The sequence below is a fragment of the Aphelocoma coerulescens genome, chromosome 1A, assembly GCF_041296385.1.
Source record: "Aphelocoma coerulescens isolate FSJ_1873_10779 chromosome 1A, UR_Acoe_1.0, whole genome shotgun sequence".
NCBI lineage: Eukaryota > Metazoa > Chordata > Aves > Passeriformes > Corvidae > Aphelocoma > Aphelocoma coerulescens.
Window position 1 is genome coordinate 51,540,771 of NC_091014.1, and position 21,431 is coordinate 51,562,201.

The 21,431-nt window shown below is 47.3% G+C and overlaps 1 protein-coding gene across 9 annotated transcripts in view; it reads right to left on the reverse strand.

Annotated features, from left to right (window-relative positions):
- GRIN2B (glutamate ionotropic receptor NMDA type subunit 2B) overlaps positions 1–21,431 on the reverse strand; it is a 274,094-nt gene that overhangs the window by 203,031 nt on the left and 49,632 nt on the right. For all 9 annotated transcript variants that reach the window (XM_069001965.1, XM_069001950.1, XM_069001943.1 and 6 more), the window contains 3 exons: positions 20,163–20,306; positions 4,910–5,076; positions 3,666–4,112 (listed from right to left, as the gene is read on the reverse strand). The gene's annotated coding sequence lies outside the window, so the exon portion shown is untranslated. The remainder of the gene's footprint in view (positions 1–3,665; positions 4,113–4,909; positions 5,077–20,162; positions 20,307–21,431) is intronic.

Consider the following 21,431-nt stretch of genomic DNA (forward strand, 5'->3'; position numbering starts at 1 on the left):
AGAGTAGAGCTATGGCCTCCCTAAAGGCAAAGAGGATTAAACCTCTAGGGACAAGTCCTCAGTCTGGACTAACTCATAGGCAGCTTTTGCACATCCTAAGGATGGGAATGTGGAATGGAGCCCATTGCAGATACAAGCAGTGCTATCTGTACAGCGCTCCCACCCTCTGCCAGCTTGGGGGAAGGAAAAAACAGCACTGGGAATCAAATCCAGACCTCCCACATGGTACTGCAGAGACACAAATCCCTGGTGCCAGCCCAGGCAATGTGAGTCCAGTGTGGGAATCCAAGAGCAGCTCCATAGCTCGGGCACCGGAAGCAAGGTCCACCTGCCCTCTTCCAAACCAAGCACAGGAAACAGCTCCAGCTGAGCCCCAACAGAAGATGAAATATAAATTAATTCCATCACCTTTTCCCCCTGTAGGTTAGGGTTTGGGGATCAGGTGCTGGTTCATAGGTTGATAGACTTTTTACACAGAGACAGTTGGTAAGCCAAAATGAGGATAAAACTAGTCAAAGCGTCAGTCAAAGCGCTGGGGGATGGCAGGCTGGGATTTTTGCCCCTGTTCTGTATTTTCTACCTCTCCATAATCTCTTGCATGATGTTCTGGCATGCACAGGTGCAATGCAGAACTCAGCCAACAATGCTGGTATCCTGAGACCCTTGCCCAGAACAGGATGGCTGGGTGCCACTGCTGACACCTTCCTTTGTTCAGCAATGGTCTCACTGGCACAGGAATTGCAAGGGGCACCAGGACTGACGCAGGCTGAACTGGCTAGTGCAGCACGTGTGTGCCAACAGATCAGAGCCCATGGTCCCTGGGAAGAAGAGTTGTGGCTTTGACCATGTTTCTTTCCTTTTCCCTGCTGAGATTTGCCTCTTGGCTGAGCCAAGAGGAAGCTGAAGCAGATCTCACCACCCCCAGGCTGTTTCCTGATTCTGCCCTCAACCTGTTCTATCGTGTCTCAACCCTCTGAGACCTCCACCCAGGACTGGTGTGGTGAGGTACCAAAGCAAAGCAGGATATACGGAGGCGACAAGAGCTGCTGCTTTGGGGTGGCGTGGGTGAGCACTTGAAAATCGCCCATACCCACACCTCCCCTCTTGCAGAGCACCCTGCACCCACACACAAACTGCTGCTCTCTACAGAGCTGCAGCTGGGGCACACCAGGTCAGCCAACACAGCAGGGTGCTGTGTTCCTGCTCTGCTCTCCAAGGCCTTGGGGAGTGGGACAGCACCCCATGAGCGGGGGGTGTTGCATACCCAGCCCTCCCCGCCTGCCCAAGGGGCAGCTCAGGAGGGATCAGCTGCCTCCACACACTGCTCACAAAGCCTGAGATACCTGTGCTTGACGGTGGGGAAAGCAGTGTTAGTGGGCACCTCCTTTTGCCCATACTGGAGCTTGCAGAGAAGATGAGGAAAAGTCACAGGTAAAGGTAGCAGCAAGAGAGACTGGGCAGTAAAGAGGAGTGAGGATGTGGGCCGGTGCTCCCGGCCCCCACGGCTGAGCATCAAAGCTTTAAGACCCCTCCTCAAGTCCCACCTGCCCTGCTCCACCTCTGCACAAACCTGGCCCTGGTCATGGCTAGGAAGGGCTGTGGCAGGGATGCGGCACCCGCTGGGGCCGGGTGCCCTGCTGGCAGGACTAGCGGCTGTGGCAGGCAGCGGGCAGGCAGGGCTGGGCTCTGCTCTCCAGGGGAGCAGGCAGCCTGGCCCCGCTGCCAAGGACTGCCACCCCGGACAGGCATCCGCGGAAACCTTCCCCTCTGTGCCCGCAAAAAACCTTCTCCCCGTCCCATGTGCCTGCAAAACCCAGAGCAGCGGGCAGAGGGGCAGGGACTGAGCCCACCCTCCCCTTTCCGTGCATCCCCCCCCAGGCTTGCGCTTTTAGGGGCTCTCAGGGGTAAATGATAGCCGATGAAAGGGGCTACAATCCCCCAACCGTTCGGTGCTGGGGTCCTCGGTAGAGCTGGGATCTGCGAGGCCTGAGAAATTCCTTCGGAAAACGAGGGAAAGGCTCCCACACGCCCTCCTCCCCGCACAGGTAAACTTTCTACTCCCACTTGCGGCGAGGGAGGGAGAGCTCAGGCAGGGAGGATCCAGGCGCGGATAAACCCTGGGAAGCCTTAGATATTTATAGAAGCATAGCCAGAATATGTCAGGAAAGGTGGCTCTCAACCCCTTCACGCGGAACCGCTCCTGGTTTTTAACAATAGGCCGACAAAACCCCCTCAGAAATGTGGCAAGCAGCTACTGGAAGGATGCAGGCAAAGGAGGCGGTGGGAAAGGCGCGCCCCGGCCTCAGCATGCTCCGGATGCCTCAAGGGCTGAGGGTGCCTCAAGGCTGCCTCACCCCGCAGCAGGGCTGGAGGGTGACCCCCCCCTTTCTCCTCCCTCTGCTGTGGGGTGCGCCTCTCGCTCCTCTTGCCGCCCCCCGCCCACTGCCAGGCTTCCGGTCTGGAAGGGAGAGGCGGCTCGGGGGGAGCCTGGGCGGGGGGCTGGCGATGCGGGTAAGGGTGGTGGGGGTCCGCCCCCAGGGGGGGCTGTGCAGCAGCTCACCCCTGCCCCCGCCTCTCCCGGTGTGGGAGCGCGCAGACCCACGCGTGGCGGGCGAAGCGGCGCGGCGGGCATGGGCTGAGGCTTAAAATAACCCCGAGACGTTCAACACCTTGTGCCCGGCGCTCCCGCACCCCCCGGTGGCTCCTCTCCCTTTGTCTTGCCACCATCTTACGGAAAGACTCACATGTCACGTTACGGTCGGGATGCACCGGTATCTCTCGCGTATCTACAGCCGAGCGGCACGATGGCCATTTTGCATCCCTCCCGAGTGGGCTGGGGAAGGGGCTGCCTTGGTGGGGACACGGGGTGCAAGGCGCGGTGGATGGCGGGGGGAAGGATGGGGCGCGGCGGAGAGGGGCCACGATGCCCGCTCATAGCACCAGGGGGACGGGGATAAATTAAAACACGTGAAGTTCCCTGAATACAGCGCCTCGTAGGTTCAGGCTAAGTCGCTTGACGTGCTTGGACTTAAAATAGCCCTCCACCTCCACGCAAGCAGGCGCACTCGCCCCGGCGCTGGGCGGGCTCCTGCCGCGGTGCCAGGGGCGGCCCCGGCCACCCCCCGGGCCCCGGCCCCGGCCCCCGCGTTAGGCCGCTCACGATCGAGAGACCGGCGTGGGTTTTCAGTAATGCACCACCCTCCTCGGCAACAAGCGGGTTTCTATGTCCTGTTGTTCCTAACGAGCTCTGCTTTCACATCAAAGCATGGCAAGGAGCCGCTGGACCAGTGAAAAGGAGGAGGCAATTTGCGGGTGGATGGATGAAAATTATTTTCGTTTTCACCCCTTTCCAAACCCGTGTTCCTCCTCCCGTGTCTCCCCCGACCCCACCTGCCCACCCCCCCCCAAAAAAAAATCACAAGGGACTTTCCCCCAGTTCACAACGTGGTATCTAACTCAAACCCTTTTGCCTTCTCTTCATGTCCTATTTGATGAGCCAAGAGGGAATCAACATGTCTGGTGAATGTGGGTTTTTTTTTTCCTTGTATCTGCTTCTAAAAGCACCATCTCTAAACCTTTTGTTCTACCGTGAGTGATCTTCCCTGGGCAAACCCGTGTACCAAAATGAGCTGCAAGAAAAACCACAGAAACAGGAATTTCCCTACCTTGGTTTGTAGAAGCAGAACCTCTAGACGGAGAGATCAAGGGAGAGAGCATGTTGGGAATGTCCAGTCTCCTCTTCTTGCTTGCATATCCACATAAGAAGAATAAGGGTCGGGGGCAAACGTGGGGGAATGAGTTAAAAAACAATCCTATTTGGCTGTAAAAAAAAATAGAGGTTTCTTTGTGGCAATCTTGCGTCTTGAAGCGGTGCAAATTCAAAAGCTGGAGAGAATCACTTCAGAGGATATTCAGCGCAAGTGGTGAGGATCGTCAAATGCAGGTTCCAGAGTAAGCATTCCTTTCGCCTTTTTAATGATTATTCTTATAATTATTCTCTCTTTTTTCTTTTTTTTTTTCCTGGAGCCCTAGTGGAGGAGGTTGTGTTTAATGCAACTGGAGGTCGGTGCCGTTCTTCTGCGAAGCATGATTATCCTCAAAGCGTCCCCTTCCTGAAGGGAAAAATAAGCATCAATTTTGTATTAGAGGGATCTGAAGGGGATAAAAACCGCTCCCCAACAAAGACATTAATATATTGAGAAGAAAGGAAGGCAAAACGCATTTCCCAATAGTGCACACAAGCGGAATTTAAAAAAAAAATTAAAAAAAAAAAAAAAAAAACAGCTGGCACGAGTCTATAAATAATTCAGTTACGGGCTGACTACACCATTCCCGGGATAGGCATGCATACGAGACGGGAAAGCGGGCGCGATGTGAATCGCGGAGAGAAAGCGACTCCCCCCCCCCCCCGCGGCCCCCTCCCCATGCACGCACAGCATTTCGCCCACCCCCGGGCCCAGCCCCCGAGGGCTGGCGAGGGCCGTGCCCACCCCTCTGCAGTGCTGCCGGCACCGCTGCCCGCCGCGCTCGGCTCCACGGGCAGCGCGGGGCGCGCTGGGCGCACACACACGCACACGCACCGCCACGGGGGTGGGGGGCGCGGGGGGGCTGCTTCACCTGCCACGGGGCCGGCCTGCACTACGCGCCCCCCGCCTCCTTCGCCCCCGGCAACACAACCCTCGGCTCTCCGGGCTTTGCTTGGGCGCTTTTTTTTTTTTTTTTTCTAGGGGTGGGTGGATGGCTGGGAGTGTCCCCACCACCACCACCTCCAGCACAGCCGGACAGGGCTTACAGCTATGCAGGCATTTATTTAATGAAGCCGTAGGTATTTATTTTTTTTCCCCTCCCATCTCGCTCGGAAAAAGATTCACACTTAGAGCTGTCATAAAATCCAGACCCACATACATACCAGTAAATCCTGCTTCAAGCACTCGGGCTGTTCTGAGTATCTACTGCCCCCCTCTCTGCCTGCAAGGCTGATCCGCCTCAGACATGCTCAAGTTCTTCATTCTCTTCTCTGGTACTGCCCGGGTGGGAGATGCGGGGCGGGGAGGGGGAAGTGCTCAGAGCATCACCCTAAAAATACATTTTTTAAAAAAAATTCTCTGCAATATAAAAGCTCCGAGAACGCTTCCCGGAGGTGGGGAAAGCATGGAAAGGTGAATTAATAAAGCAGCTTAATAATTAGTAATAATTAAATATACCCGCGGAAAATGGTGGGGAGGGGGGAAATATCAAGGGGTGGGGAGGGGAAGCTGTTCGAGTGAGCAGTGGGGGAAACGGGGGGAGAGAAGAAGGAGGAGGAAGGACGGTACGAGCAACGGGAGACCAACCCCTGCCCACTGCCGGAGGGAGCAGGTCTCGGCCTCCGGCGGGGGCGAAGGGGGAGCCCATGCCCGGGCGGCACCTGTGCCTCCGGTCGAGCCGGGGCCGGGGCCGGCACTGCGGCCGGGGCCGGGCCGAGCCGCCGCCGCAGCCCCGCGGGGACCACCGGGGGCTCCGTGGGTCCGGCGTCCTCTCGGACCGCGACCCGCGCGTTTGGAAGCAACCAAGTGAAGAAATGCTTAAAAAAAAAAAAAAATTTAAGAATAACCATAAAATAGTAATAACGAGAAGAAAGGAACAGGCACCCAGCCAGCAGGCAGGCAGCAGAATTGGATCTGAACGAAAAGAAAGCAGTGAGAGCAGAGATAACGCTAATATCCAAATTGGATACTCCACAATTAAGCCCGGTGCTTTAATTGCCATTCTCAGAGCCCCTTGGAAGCTAAGCAACGTGAAATCAGCCTGAACAGAAAGGAACACGTGTCTTCATCCTCATCCTGCCCTGCCCATGGATGCCTGCACCCTTGCTGCCCATGGTGCTCTCAGCCTCGCCCCACCAGGGCGATCCACTCTGTGGTCACAGATCCGTCCCTGTCCCCTCCTGTGCCATGGGTGGCCTGAGCAGAGCATGCCCACCTACCCTCCTCAGCACTAGAGAACAGTCCTAGGGTAAGTCATACCCCCTACCATGAAAAGCCAGAGTAGGTAACAGAGCAGACCCCTTCCAGGTAGAAGTGTCAAATGCAGCCTTCAGGACATGTAGTCACTCCAGGGTTGCAAATGCCCAGCCTGCCAATGTCTGAGTGTTGGTAGGAGATTTGGAAGAGCTCAGATGGTCCTTGGTGACCCCTAGGAACAAGAGCAGTGAGGAAAGCCCTCCCCATGCATCCCTGCCAGCTACACTTGTCCTGCAGGAAATCAGACCCCAGGCCAAACATCACACGCTCTGCTTCAGTGCTGATGCAGACTGCATTGTCCAGCCTTTGCATCCCTCTCACTGAAAGCACTCTCTAAGGAAAACACAGTTGCCTGGGCCTTTCTAGCATGCTCTTATGTCCAGGAGCAGTGAGGAACGTACTGCTCAAAAGACAGGCAAGGAGGGCTGGATCCCACATGCCAAAAATTGTGTTCCAGCGAGCAGACAAGCACTCAGTGCTGGGCCTTTGTTCCAGGTATGTATTTGCAGGGCAAAACATGCATATGGCCAAGGTTTCTGAGGGAGGAAAGCCTCCTAAAAGAACCACAGCAGCTCTGGACTCTCTCTTAAGCCCCAGGTCCTGCGTCAGTTGGTACCTCATGGTCCAAATAGAGTTTGCTGGTCTGTAGGGAAGGTTATGGACAGTAATGTGGCTGTAGCACTGCGTGCACACATATCAATATGCCATCTGGAACTTGAATGCATTTCTGTTTCCATGTCTAGGGTGTGTACAGTGATATTTTTCATGTAGCTGCAGTGACCACAAGCAATACCAAACTGTGCTTGAGCTCTTTGACAAGAGGAGACAGCAGTATTTTCATTTTGACAGCCAGGATCTTCCTGAGGGTGCTGGTAAGGGCTGTTCTTCTGTTAGAATGATTTTCCTAACATTTTTAGGCATGCTTAAAAAAAAGTGACTATGATATTTTTCATTCTAATTTCAGTAAAAATGGAAGACATATTAGCCAAAGCCTAAAGTAATCTGAAATTATCTCAGAACAGTTGGAGGAAAGAACTGTAGAGTGATACTTACATAGAGAAGCTGCTAATAGCTGAAGAGATTAGTCATTTGACTTTGCCATTCCTTTCACTGATAATAGTGATACAGGAATAGCAGACATGATTTGGCCAAGGGATGTTTTTTCCTTTCTGTATGGCAAGAAGGGATAAACTATGACTGTGCAAGTCCTCCTGCATTCTTCTGGATGAAACAAGCGGACAAGGAGCTTGACAAAAAGAGAGGGAGTGGTTTTTATCTAGCACATTACTTAGAAACACAAAATGGAGGGTTAAGAAGTATCTTAGGAATAATTTCTGACAAGGGGCTGCAGTCATTTTAAGCAAGTCAGCAATATTTAAGGTTATAATTCTCTGTGATCGTAAGATGAAGGAATTCATCAGCTATTTTTCTTTATAAAACTACACAACTCCACGGTTACATGGTACATGAAAGTCTTGTTTATTTTAAGGATGAGACTAGTTGACTTTCTACTTGATAGATGTCTATGCACATCTTACATAAACATAATACATATGTATATTTATAATTCTCTCTTAAATAAATCATAAGGGCTAAGTTCCCTGTAGTGATTAGGGGCCTGAGTGCCCAATTCAGCACTTTTTTCAGACAAAATTTGTGCGTTCCCCTTGACCAAAGAAATCAGGCTCAATTACAAGTTTGAAGTCAGGCACATAAAAATGCCAATTGCTTCAGAATTATCTTCTTGAGATTTTGCACAGCATCTAATCCCCAAATTATTTGTATATTAAGATGTAATAGTTATGGTAAATAATGTGTGTGGTGGTTAGCTCCAAATAAAAAATGTTGCAAAATCTGCAGCAGCACAGTACTGTGCCAGGGTTTACTCTCACTAGCTGGAGTAGGCTTTTATTTTTTCTCCAATCAACTTAGATGAATGAACTGCATAAAATGAAACAAATAGCATCTCTGTTAGGAAATGGTTTTTCAAACATCTCTTCAATTCAAAAACACTTAAATGTTATTTGTAAGACAAATTGAAGAATTTGTTTTAAATGGGTCCATGTTTACTATAAATTAAGGGCTATATTATTCTTGACCTGCCTAAGATAAAAGAATGTGGATTAAAGTTCTTATATCAAAAGCGACCAGAGCTGGATGGGGCAGTGATGATGTTGGGGAGGATGCAATCCAGGAGAGCCATTCTGCCACCACAGAATAGCCTCTGCCAGCTCTGACAGGGACCAAAGGCCCTAAAGTAGCTTTAACCCTCAGTAAATGCACCGCTGACTTCAAAAAATCAGAACCTATTTCCAGGGCCCTAGATAAATGGGGTCTGCAGCTAAGGGAAAAGACTGCCCCTTCATAGGTCCTCTGTTCAAACACAGACACGCTTGCATTAGTAGAAGAAAAACCATGTCTATGAAAAGCAATTTCTTATAATCAATGAAATGGATCAATTGTTCTGGATAATTCACACCATAAAAAGGTTTCTCATAGTAGCATTCCTTTGGGTGTTTGCACATGGCCTGCAGAGCATGGTAACCAAGACTCCAGCTGTTTTTATACAGTGCTCTGTGCCCTGCTCTACTCAGCCAGTCTGATTATAAAGTGGCCAAATACATCTCTGCCCATGTCCTGGTGTTCAGATACCAGGCCTGTGTCAGTTTTGGAAGATCACCATAACACTGGCCACACAGGCTCACAAACAAGGATGTCATGTCATGATGTATAAAGAACAGCATGAAGACATTTTATCAGCTGATTAAAGGGAAAGCAAATGGAGAAACAAGCATACAAACCTGACAGTGGCACAACCATGTGGCTGAAGGACTCAGCTAAATTTTGGCATGAAACCTTTTTTCCTTTCTTTTGCACATGGTTCAGGACCAAGAGATGCTAGAGCAGGATTGAGCCAGAAGCCATTGGATGGGGAGATCTCATCAGTCTTTTGCAAAGACACCTAGGCATAAGGATCACTTTGTTTGCTACTTGGAGGACACTCATCCTGCCAGCAGCCCAGCAGAAGGGAATTGTGAACACTGTTGCAGTTGCTTTGAAGCATTACACATGTTCTCTCAGCTGTCATACCAGGACACTTAGCTGAGCTCTCATCACTTTACATTGCAATAATTGCAGCATCCCCTACTGACTCTGCCATGGTCAGTCTGCCCCCAGAAATCCTAACAACTAGAAGACTGGTTTTTTTGTCATGCAGAATCAAAGACAATGTGAAGCAGATTAAAGGAGAAATAGCTTTCTCTGTGTCTTTATAGTCTTGTTTTATTCTTTTGAGTATGGAATGTCAGGCTCACTGAAATTGGTTTTCCTGGATGGTCATTTATGTATGAAATACAGGCACATTAAACTAAGAAATGGTGGAGTTTGTTCTTTCAAATGGAAATGTGTTGTTTTTGAAATGCACAAGTACAGACAGGATTTCAAACTGACACTGTCACTTTTCTAAGATGATATATAGCTCTTCTACCTATAGCACACCCAGACTGAAGAACCTGTCTGTCAAAAGGCAGCATAATAATAAATAGTAATTATCATCGTATTTCATCAAAGCACAGTACAAACATCAGCCATAGATGCCATCCCTTTTACCCTGCCATTCAGAAGCAGAAAGGAAAGGCTGAAGCACTCACTGCCTTGCATCACTCTGAGGAAGATGCCTTTCTCCTCCACCTCTGGGGTGCAAAGATCATTCCAGTGGCTGGAGATTTTGTCCCATCTCACTGGTCTTAACAAGATACAGTTTCCTGACACACTTGAATGAATGGGAAACCACAACCCTCCCGACAGTCATCTCCATCCTGTTCCAACTCTAACAAGACAAACAGATTATCTGGGGGTTTTTTTCTAAAATCAACTTTCTGGTTGATGAAAATCTTATTGGTTCTCTCCAGATTCAAGTGATGACTCTCCTCACTGGAAGAGCTGCAAAATGGATTAGGCAGATTGCCTTCATGGTTTAAAGGAAACTGAAAAACCGCTTTCAGTAAGAGATAAAGTATGGCTTTTGCCAGCTTATCGTGATGAAAAGCTAAAGAAGAGTTTCTTCAGGAAAGTACCTGCATTCACCTATTCTCCATACAGGGCATACAGCAGCCAGAAAAATCACCCTTATGTCTGAAAGCTGTCTTTAATGTTCTAGCAGACAATCCATCAGAGCATTCAAAACTAAATTAAAATCCCAAGGAGGAATAGGGGATTTAATTCTAGGATTAAGCTTTGAAGTTGCTCCCAGGAAATAAATTATTATTGGATGAGAACCAACACACCAATTATCTAGTTTACTGCTCATGCTACTGAGAGCTGCTGCAAACACCCTCAGGGATCCGCTCTACCTAGATGGTCTCATCTTTAACACAATATCCATATAAAGGCAAAAGCTCAACTAGTCACATGCCAAGAAACTTAGCTTCCCAGCTCCCAGTATTAAAAGGGAAACTGTCCACTACAAATATACAGGGCAATAAGTTTCGATCACTTAAGCTCCCTGGCTTTCCACCTTTTAACTTACTTTGTTGTAGATAAGACAATAGTTAATAACGTGCCACTTCTTTGCTCTGTGTGCTACAGTTGGGTCAAAGTTCTACAGCATTGGTGCTATCATAAATAAGCACATTTACTTTTCTTACACAGAAGGCCTACATGCTAGTGAAGTGGCAGGTAAGACCTACTCCATTTTGATGGCTTCCAGACAAAACAATGGGACATTTCCAGCTTTTTACTTGCTATTCCACAGATTTCTTAAGGCTACCCAGAATACCTTAACATCACTTATGCAGCTTCAAATCCTTAATGCTTGTTCAATGGGACATTGCTACAACATGAACCACCTCCTATGAAAAGAATAAGTAAAGTTAAATAGCTCCACAACTGATAAAAGTGTCTGGAGCAAAGAAGAGTACAGAGAGACATCAGAGCTGATATTTCACTCAAACTAAATGCTACCAGTTAATCAATGCTATTATAAACTCACTTGGAACATTAAGTTACTGCGGGTAAAAAATAAATCCTTCACTCTTAAAAATATACATGCCATTGCCGAGGCCAAATCTAACAGCAGCAGTGTACACAAATATTTGTTTTTCTCCTAAAGAATATATTTTTTTGTTTAAACACCTTATGACATAAAAATACTGTCACCAAAGCATCACTACTTTTTTCCTTCCAAACACATGGTTCCTATCTTTCCTCCACGGATTCTTTTCAATCCTTAACACAGGGAAACAATGTACACAAAGCAAAGACAAAATCACACCCCCCTCCTATGCCCTCCTTCACCTGCAAGCTCTGTCAGGACTTTTGACACCATTTATTACACACAAGTACATACAGAGGGGGTATATGCAGCGAAGCGATTCCCTTTAATGTCGATGTGGCAAAGAGGAGGCACTGGTTAGTGTCACCAGCTGGGCTCCCTGTTGGCACAGTTCTGAAAATCCCATAGTTCACAACATCCTAACATCCCCTGCTTTTGTTCAGAAAAGTTCAGGGCTGATAACAGCACCGAGTCGCTCTCTGTTCGTCTCATTTCTCCTTCAGGTAAAGCAGATGGTATTACAAATAACTTACCAAAAGGGTGCAGGGGAAGAAATGGTAGAGAAGGAAAATACTATTCATACTGACAAGGATTCTGAAAAAGGAGCAGCATGGCGTTAGAAAAGTGGATCACCTTTCTAATACAAAAAAAAAAAAAAAAAGCCTGAAAGCATTCCTTGAAACAGAAGTAAGAGTGATTTCACCAGCAAGCTAAGAGCCTATGAGCTGGAGATGTTCTCACTGGGTTTGAGTTAGGTGTTCCCTACAGCATTTATTGTACATTTGCATCGACCATCTAATTTAAGACAAATGTTTTCTTTAGACACATTTTAAAGTGAAAAATGAGCTCTGTTAGCATGCTGTTGTGGTCTCCCAAGATAGCTCTTTGCATGGGGGCAAACAGAAGAGAGATGTTAATGAGCTTAAAAGAAGCTCTGAAAATCACGGTGTCCATGGTCAGTTGAGAGCCAGCAGCATCAGGGTCACCTGCTCCTCTGCCCATTTATTTAGTAGTGTCATTAACTGAGAAGATGGAAAAGCATGTGCTAAGCCTGAACATTCACAGTGCTGGGAGAGAACATCTACCTACAGCAACTGAGGTTATCCTGCTGCTCCATCACCACCCCACCTTCCTGAAAAAAGAGACCTACCCTTGGCAAATTACTTTATGCAAATGGAGATAGATTTCTTTTGCTTGAGCTGTTTCCAAGTGAGCCAGCTGACTCAATAATTCAGCCCTCTGGCTGGAAGAAACATTAAGATTTCTGTCAGATTACTCTATATTCTAAAGAAAACTGCCACCTTCGTTTCTCCTTTACTTAGACATCTAGGAAGAGGCAATAAGCAAAACACCTCTGGTACACTTCAGCTGCATCTTTTAATCTACCATCAAACTGAAATGGAGGCATTTGTCTCAACAGCTTTGAAGCTCAGCAGTCCGTTTTTGCTCTCATGTTAGGTCTGACCCAAACTCAAACCTCAGCATCTTGATGGCATGCACTACCCACAAAATGTTTCATGCTCTTTTTTTTCCATACAGCAGCTGTAAACCTGATCCCAAGACCAGGCCTCAACTCAACTCAACTCAAATAGGAGTTCTGTTTCACCTTCACAGTGGTTATGAACTCAGAGCCAGGGCTATCTTCAGCTGACCAGCTCCATCCTCCAGCAAGTCTGTAAGTATGTCCTTTCCCTGCCATGTTACTTCCAGGATTCAAGTGTTGTGTTTCTATGCCCTGTCAGTGGGAAAATGTAAAATATGAACCCTTCCTGTGCATGGAGTAGGCCTTTTCCTTACTCCTTATTAAGCACTGAATTCAGAAAGCAAACATTGTTCTGTCCCTCTTGCCTCATCATCTTGAGAAAATGTCCACCTAGAGCTTTGGCCACACTCTGGCAACTTTCCCAGCCCAAGGACAGAGGCTGGGCATTACAGCAAGGCAATATTTATTGGAAGGACAGCTTAAAGCAGCTCACAGTGAAAATCTTGGCTTCCTCTGGGCCTTGTAGATAGGTTTGCCTGAGTAGAGGGAAATCTGTGACTGTATTCTGTGGGTTTACAACAAGGACATTTGTCATTTGTTGTGCCCTTTAAGTGCAACTACATAAAACTCCTGTGGAGTTATGGCTTGTTCCCCTGGCAAAAGAGCAGCTGGACACCTCTGCTTCAGCCCCTATGTCAGTCAGGAGTCAGCACCCTGGGCTTGATGGGCTACCAGGCTTTCTCATGCTGACAAGGGAACGTGCAGGCTGTTGTGCCCTTGTTGGTCATGCTCTTACCATAGGCCAAGGACAGCCATGTGTTTTCATGCTACCTGAAGTAACTGTATAATTTTTTCTCATAAACTGGTGTCTCTTGCATGACTCAACTTTCTTAGGCCCCTATCTTTTGCCTAACAGCTTTGTTGTTGTAGCACAGCCTCTGCAGAGGACACCATCTCAGTGGCACCGACAACACAAGGGACAATTGACAACCTAATGAAGTAAAAGCACAGGGAAGAGACGTATCACTAATGCCACTTTTCCCGGATATTTTTGTCTTCAGAAACATTAGAGAGGGTCTGTGTCTCAGTTACATTGTTCCTTGTGGCAGCTCAGGGGTTGCAGAGAGAAGAGAGATGCTGGGAGAGGGTAATGAAGAGATCAATATTTGGCAAAGCTATGACTTTATGTCAGGAGTCATTAAGGTGTCATATCAGGAAAAGGTTTTTCACCCAGAGGGTGTCTGGGCACTGGAACAGGCTCCCCAGGGCAGTGGTCACAGCACCAAGTCTGACAGAGTTCCAGAAGCGTTTGGACAACACGAGACCTTTACCTACCAGGAGTCACCCAATGCTGGTGACGTGGTTGGGCTGAGCAAAGGTAGATTTGATTTCAGCAAATCCAGTGTTGATGAAACGGCTCCTTGTTGACCTGTCTTGTGGTGTCCAGAACAGGCTACAGAAATGTCAGCAAACCCCGGGATGCTGTTACAGGTAGTCACTGAACATGCACATTATGACAACTCAACAGGATCTGAAGGCCTAGTGCAATGTCCATGATGGCAAGATATGGCCAGAAAGAGATGCAAGAATTAGGATAAGCTGCATCATTCGGAATGCAGGTCGGTGGCAGTGTGCTAAAAAAAGTTATTGTCCACAGACAGAAAAAAAGCCTGACCTGGCCAAGATGACAAAGAGAACTTCTGAATATGCAGGCATCCAGCACACATGCAATATTGCCTGCATTAATGCCCACAGAGTAGGCCAAACATCCTATTCAACCATCATATAACATAGTCCCTTTGTTATAATGGCATAGGACCTCTTTTTCTTCATTTGGTGAGCTATCGCTTCAGGTTGACAATTTGTAGAGCCATGGGCCCAGCAGCTGGAGAATTTCTTTGACTCAAACTGTTAGTACTCCCTCTGGGACACTAAAAGGTGTGCAGTGACATGGGGCATATCACGATGGGATAAAAAGTGAACACCATGACAGTGCCTACCCCTCCTATGACAGCCTCAGTGATGAACTGTGGCTGCTACCCATCGACAGAAGCTGACAGCTGTCCCTCTGCACCCTTGACCTTAAAGGCTGCATGCTGACAGTCTTGGACGTGCAAATTCACGGCACAGCAACTCAGAAGATCTTCACATGTGTACAAGCACCTGCTGCTGCTGCTGCTGGCCTTCCCAGATGCAGAGAACAGCATGGACCCATAGGAGTGTTAGTCCCCGTCTCCCAAAACTGATGGTCTACAGCAGGGAGGCAGGAATCTGTTAGTCACTTGCAGGTGGGAAAAAAAAAATCTAAATATCTCCTCAAAAACAATAGGGCCAGAACTGCTTTTTCTCTCTGTCCAGATATACTGGGTCCCAGAGTTGAGAATATATATAGGATTCTGGAAAAGGCCTGGAAAAGACCAGAAAAAAAGCCAGCAGCCCACATCATAGGATTCCTGACAAAAAACATGCAAAAGGATAAGATGATGGGGGCTGGGCGCAGGCATCCAGGTAACATAAAGTTAACAGCTGAGTTCAACCTATTCTCTGTTCCTCAGGCAATTCCCACTGTCTCCCTCAATCTTTATCCCCTAAAAATGCAAGCTGAGTATTTTTCCTTCCTGAGCATACTGAAGAAAGACTAGGGGACCATAACTACTGCAGAGAAAGTCTGACTTCAACTGTCATTATTCTAAACATGTAAATCTTCAAGGAAGAAGTGAGGAGGAGTGTGCAAGTGGCTGCAGGAATCCCCATCTGAAATGGCCATATGTGGTAGAGGGCACTAGACACAGGTGGACCATTCTGGTCATCAGATGCTCGAGGCAGGCTAGTATTGAGTAGATCTCCACTAGACAGGATACCACTGCTTCAAAACCCAGTGATCTGAAAGGACAGCTTACCTGAGAAGCCCTGGTGCACTTGAACACGGTGCTGACATGGAGCAGACTTAGGTATCCCCTGACTGGTAAGGCAGTGAGCAGGGAAACTGGTTATGGATCATCTGCCTCTACAGTAATCCAGGAAAGAAGTCCTTAGGCACACTAGCTGTAAATAAACAGGCTCACCAAAAAATACACTGAGTTGTATGCTTTCTTTGCTTAATGGAAACAGCATGATGAGCCCACTGATACTGGGTAACTTCCCAGGACACAGAAGAGCAATACCAGGCTGGTGACAGTCCCATCCCCCCAAACTGTCACCAGGATCTGCATTATTCTTCTCTACCAGTAGCTCTACTGCACAGAACTGAGATAACTAATCACACAATCTCAGGTCATATGATAGGCCTCAAGTTGTATGATAGCAGGCATCTTGTATATGTACAGATGATAAATGTCCTCTGGAGTTACTGCTCAAAAGACCACTTTCAGAGTTTTCATCAGAAAGGACTGTCTCCTTAAAAATCTGCTCTTTCTTCTGAAATCTGACAGAGTTCAGAACTGCTTGGTGCCTCTGTGTGCTGCAATCAAAGAAGTACAATCTCCTTCGAGGAAGTGAATAGGAATAACTGGTTTTGATAATAACTACATATCTGACTGTCATTGCATCTGTGACATTTTTATTTTCAAGCTTCTCTTGATGGCTGCAAAGTGAACTGCAGAGGTGCTATATTGACCTGAAGCCTGTGGGCATCTTACAGCACAGTGACAAAGTAACAGCAGCCCCTCCTCACCAGCCAGCAGTCATGGGATCACAGGATAATTCAGGCTGGGAGGGACCTCAGGAGGCTCTAGTCCAATCTCCTGCTCAAAACAAGGTCAGTTGTGAGATCAGAACAGGTTGCTTAGGTTTTTAACCAGATGAGTCTTGAAAATATCCAAGGATGAAGACTGCACAGCCTCTCTGGGCAATCTGTCCTACTGCCCTCCTTGTCCTCAGTCAAATCCTGCAGAAGCATGGAAGTATGCTCCACAGGGTCTTTGAGCCCAAAATTCTGAGAAAGACCATGTTGGCTGGAAGGACAGCCCCCTTGTTTACCAGTATGCCTTCACAAGGTCATGAGGAAGCCTGCTCCAGAATCCCCACACCCTCACGTCCCACATATCTCTTCAAAACCCTGGTCAGTACCAAGACAGGGTGCCCATCCTCCTCATCACCTGCTCTGCCCACATCCCTGCACAGCATCAAGATGCTCACCAGCTCTCTATCTCCACTGTGTTTATTGTACCCACCCTCGTCCCCCAGCTCCCCCTTCTCCTCCTAGGGAGCATTCACCAAATTGTCCCCTCCTTGGATATTGCATCTGAATGGTGACAACAGGGTTGCCAAGCAACATGAATCCTCCAAGCAACCAACCATGGCAGATCACAGCAACCCATTGCAAACCCACTCCAAAGCTTATGAGCCTGACACCATTTTGTCTCTTAGCATCTCTTCCATCCAGCCATAGCTCAGCTGCACTCAGATCCATCCTCTTCTCTTCCCTCATCAACCAAGAGCACCATCCCAGGAACTCCTGCCATTTCCAACCTAAGTTATAATTCTATGCAACATACTAAAGGTCAGCTCCCTCTCATCAGACCAAGACAAATTATTCAAGTGCCCACTACCTGCCCTAAATCCTCCTTCCACTCAACAGGATTGTTGCAACACAGAGTATCTCCTCCAGCCTCACCCCAATCTTTCAAATGAAGCAAAATGTTTTTATCTGCCTTTGGAAACACACCTTGTTCTTGCAAACCTTCAGCAGATGCAATGACATGATCATCCTGGAGAGGACAGCAGTTCAACCAGCCACCAGAGCCACAGGGCAGGCAGACCCCAGTTGGGCATTTTTGGAACAAGCTCTTCAGGGGCTGTAAAGCACGATAAGCAGGAAACAAACACACAGCAGCAAGATCCACAAGTGACTATTTGCTGCTCTTTATTCTGTCTCTTTTGCTTTTCTTCAGGTGCTGGTCACAGCACCTCCTGGGACCAGCACTAGTGGCTCCCAAACACCAAATTCCTTGTCTCACAATCACATAACTTCCTGTACAAGGAAGCTGGAAACAGAAGGTCATCTCTATGCTTCACTCTCCTGGAGTTGTTAAGCAGATACTGTGAGCAAATGAGAGGCAGTAAACTCTTGGAAGGCACTCATGGCACTCAGGAGAAATTGAACTTGGCCTTGCTGCCTGCAGTCAGCTGAGTTTAGAGCTGGTGGAGATTTCAGGATGAGCCAACTGCTGTCTTCACTCAGCACAGCTGAAAAAGGGGCTCCCCAGGCTGCCTTGGGCAATCTCAGAAACCACCCCAGGAGAAGGCTGAGCTCAGGGGCTTGCATGCTGGCACCATCAGCCTGGCATGTGTGGCCGTATGAGGGCAGCCCCAATAGCTAAAGGGCACGCTGTTTTTACCAGGTGCATCACCATTAGGGGCTGGGATCACCTCCATGGTTTGTTCCAAGTTGACCATCTAGGGACAGAAGACTTAAAGGCCACTCCTTTCCAATGCACGTTGCCTTTTGTCCTGACTGAGGGACTTGGGGAAGAATGCTGGTTTCCAAAGTGATTGCTAGGTTTGACAGGGCATGTCTGCACAGCTCCATGATATATAGTACACTGACATTAGAAAATCCTAATTGTGGCATATAATGATGCCAATGTGGCATTGCTCTGCCATTAATCAGCCATGTGCACTAGTTTGCTGCTAGGAATTGTGGATTTGGTCTGTCCACCTCCATCTCCACTGGCTGTACAGTCATGCCCTTGTACAGATGTATTTTAACCAAAGCTAACTGAAAGGGTTCAGGTTAAGTAAATCAATCCTTCCACATAAAGAGGCTGCATAGACTTAATTAAATTGATAACTGGGCCAACCTGAACTAAACTAGTGCAAATTGGGTATAGACAAGGCTTTATTTTTCTTACTAAAATCATTAACTAATCCAAGCTTTGACTGGCATTAACTGCATGGTAACAAAAGTGAATACTCAGTCCAGTCTTCTAGTGTCTCTGTCTCCATCTGGCCTCAAATACAACACTTGGAAGAGCTGGACACATTCCTGAACCTGCGCTCAGAATTAGTATTTATTGTTTTCTTACCTGAAGCCCAAAGGACTCAGTAAAATTGCTGCTTTTTCCATAAAAATAACTTTATGGAAGCATCTATACAACCATTCCTCATGGAGGAATTTGAGCAAGTCTCGCTCTTACAGAGAAGCTACAATTTCTGAAGAAGCAGCAGTTAACCAAATAATTCTGTTCCAGCATCTCATCTATGGACCCAGTATAGGGATGATGGTATTATCCTATTTTTCTTTCTCAGCTAGTTAATAGGAAATCCCCTTTCAAAGGCAATTTCCATTTTAAATCACCCACATTAAGAGAGACATGTTTAATACCAATAAATCCGCTTTCTTAAAAGAGACATAGAAGCCAGGCTCGTCGGCTGACTAAATCCTATCCCCCCACCCCCATTCCTGCCTTGCAATCTGTAGATCTCAGGGAAGGGTGATCTAAGACAGCTGTAGTTAGCTAGCTACACTTCTGAGCACTAAGCTGCTCCTCGCTTTGTATTCACTCTGTGCCAAACCAAGGTCACAGGGACACAAGGAGCTAAAAGACTCTTCTTGCTGTGGGTGTTTCAGCCAGAGATGCTTGGAGGCTGGGTTTCCACACACCTCCCATGGGAGCCTCTCCCTACATCAGTCTCCCACTACAAGTCACTGTGGGGTGAGTGCTATCTAAAGGCTCTGCAGATGAAATTATTTTTCTCCTCAAAGCTTTTTGGAGCACACGGAGGAGAACCCGCCACCAGCTCCCAGAGGGATCACTGTGCCCAAAACACATGCCCTAAAGGTCCCTCCTCATCTGTGGGGACCCTACTCTATCTTCATCAGTGCTTGTCCTGTCCAGAGGGATTTCTAGCCTAATTGCTCTTGCAGACAGTCGTACCACACCTTTGGCAGAGAAGCGGGTGGCAGTCTTTCCAGGTCTCTTGTGTGCCTAAAGCCGCAGCCAGCAGTGTGGGCAATGCTAAGGCAATATTCATCAGAAGCCAGAGAATGGTGACTTCAAAGAACCCCCACAAGGTCAGGGGCTGCAGTGGCATAGGTATCTCAGTTGTCTGACAGGAAGAGACACAGCTGAATAAAGTCCCTGTTGCTTCCCCCTGCTGTGACAAGTATAAGGAACAAAAATTACAAAGTAAGATAAGGCTTAGGGAGGAAAAAATCAAAATCAAGGTACAGCAGAAAACCTTGGTCTGGCTGCTCTTAGGGCTGCCAAGCACTGCCCCAAAGCCACCCATGTGATTTTCCCCTGCTTCATCATGCAGCTCCCATAGTCAGACCTCCTGCTGGCAGAAATAATGCTGTGTCCCTGCAATGGCCTCTCATGGGAGACAACAGCCAGCTCCCTTCATTGAGATGAGATCATGACACAGCAATAGGAATCCTGAAAATTACTCTGAAATCTTCTATCTGTAGCACATTTAATCATGCATTTTTCCAGTTGAAAGTCTGAACTATTTATTTGACAAAACAATTCTTGTTTGTTTGAAAGCAAAAGGGTCCATTTGCTCTGGACACACCCCTGTTCCCCCACCAAGTACGCAGGCTCCAGCTCTGCAAGCACCCCTATAGGTAGTGTAGTCATGCACAGGCATGCCAAAAAAACCATCACCATCAGCAAGTACCTACCTGTGTGCCTGTATGAAGGAGGGCCCCTCAGAGTGGTGAGACTGAACCCAGTGACCGGGGAGGACCCTTCAAGTAATGTCCCAACCCTGCAGCAAGACCCTTACAACCAGATCCTTCCTTCCAGGATCACTGCTCCAACAAAGCCTGTTGATAGAGGAACATTTCAAAAAGAAGTTTATTTCTTTAAGGAGCATAAAGGTAAGAACAGAAGACTCTTGTTTTGTGCTTTATTGTTTAAAAAACCTTGCCCTCATTTTGCTCTATGAGTCTGTGGCCGACTGAGCACCGCTAAGGAGCAAGGGCAGTTCTTCCACTGTGGGAAACCGCCCTGCCTTTACTGGAGCAGGAAGCCATCCTCCTCCTCCCTCGCAGCAGTCTTTCCAGTCTAGATAGCATGGATAATTATATCTGTTTCCATGCTCTGCTTAGCCAAAATGGTATTTCTTAAACAATTCCATAAACACAGACAAGAGCACTTTGCTTTCAATCTTGTACTTATTTTCTACCTGATAATAAGATCCATTTCTTGACCTGAAAGTGAATAAACCTTAAAAAACCCTGAATCCTGCAGGCAGTGGAGAGGAGGAGGAAGGGAAAAAACATGAGTTGGGGGAGCTTCATGGCTTTCTGCTCTGCAACTTGTCATAATAGGTCATAGCACTTAGGTTACATTACAACACAAGACCAATGAATGATATGTAGATCAGGGTAAAGCATACAAAGATTAATATAAATTTTATGCAACAACTTGCTTAAATACTGCTTCTAGGGGAAAATAAGTTAAGGAAACAGTGGGAGGGAGAGCACACAATCCTCGCTTTCTGTTATTCCAAGACAATTTTAACCTGTTCAGTGGACAAAAAATCTTGCTTGACCAAAATATTTTTGCTTTAAAAAGAAAAATTAGTATCCTAAGTAACTTCTACCATGCCCCAGGGTGGAGTTAGGTGCGTGCTGGAATGTTCCTATCTGTCTGTATCTGCACTGAACTGTTAAGCAGATGCTCACTGAGGAGAAAATAGACTGCAATAAACTGGCACTGACACAGATCTGAATCGCTGGAACTGCTATAGAGATAAAATTCATTTAAAAAATGTGGTTTCCATTTCCATTTTCCTTTAATAAAAAGCTATTGAAACATTAAAAATATCTACTATTTCAAACAGCATACTATACACATAAGAGAAGAGACAGGCTTCATTTTATTATGCAAAATGTAATACAGCCCGATACTGCACCTCATGGAAGAGCCAAATTAATGTCCTTTTT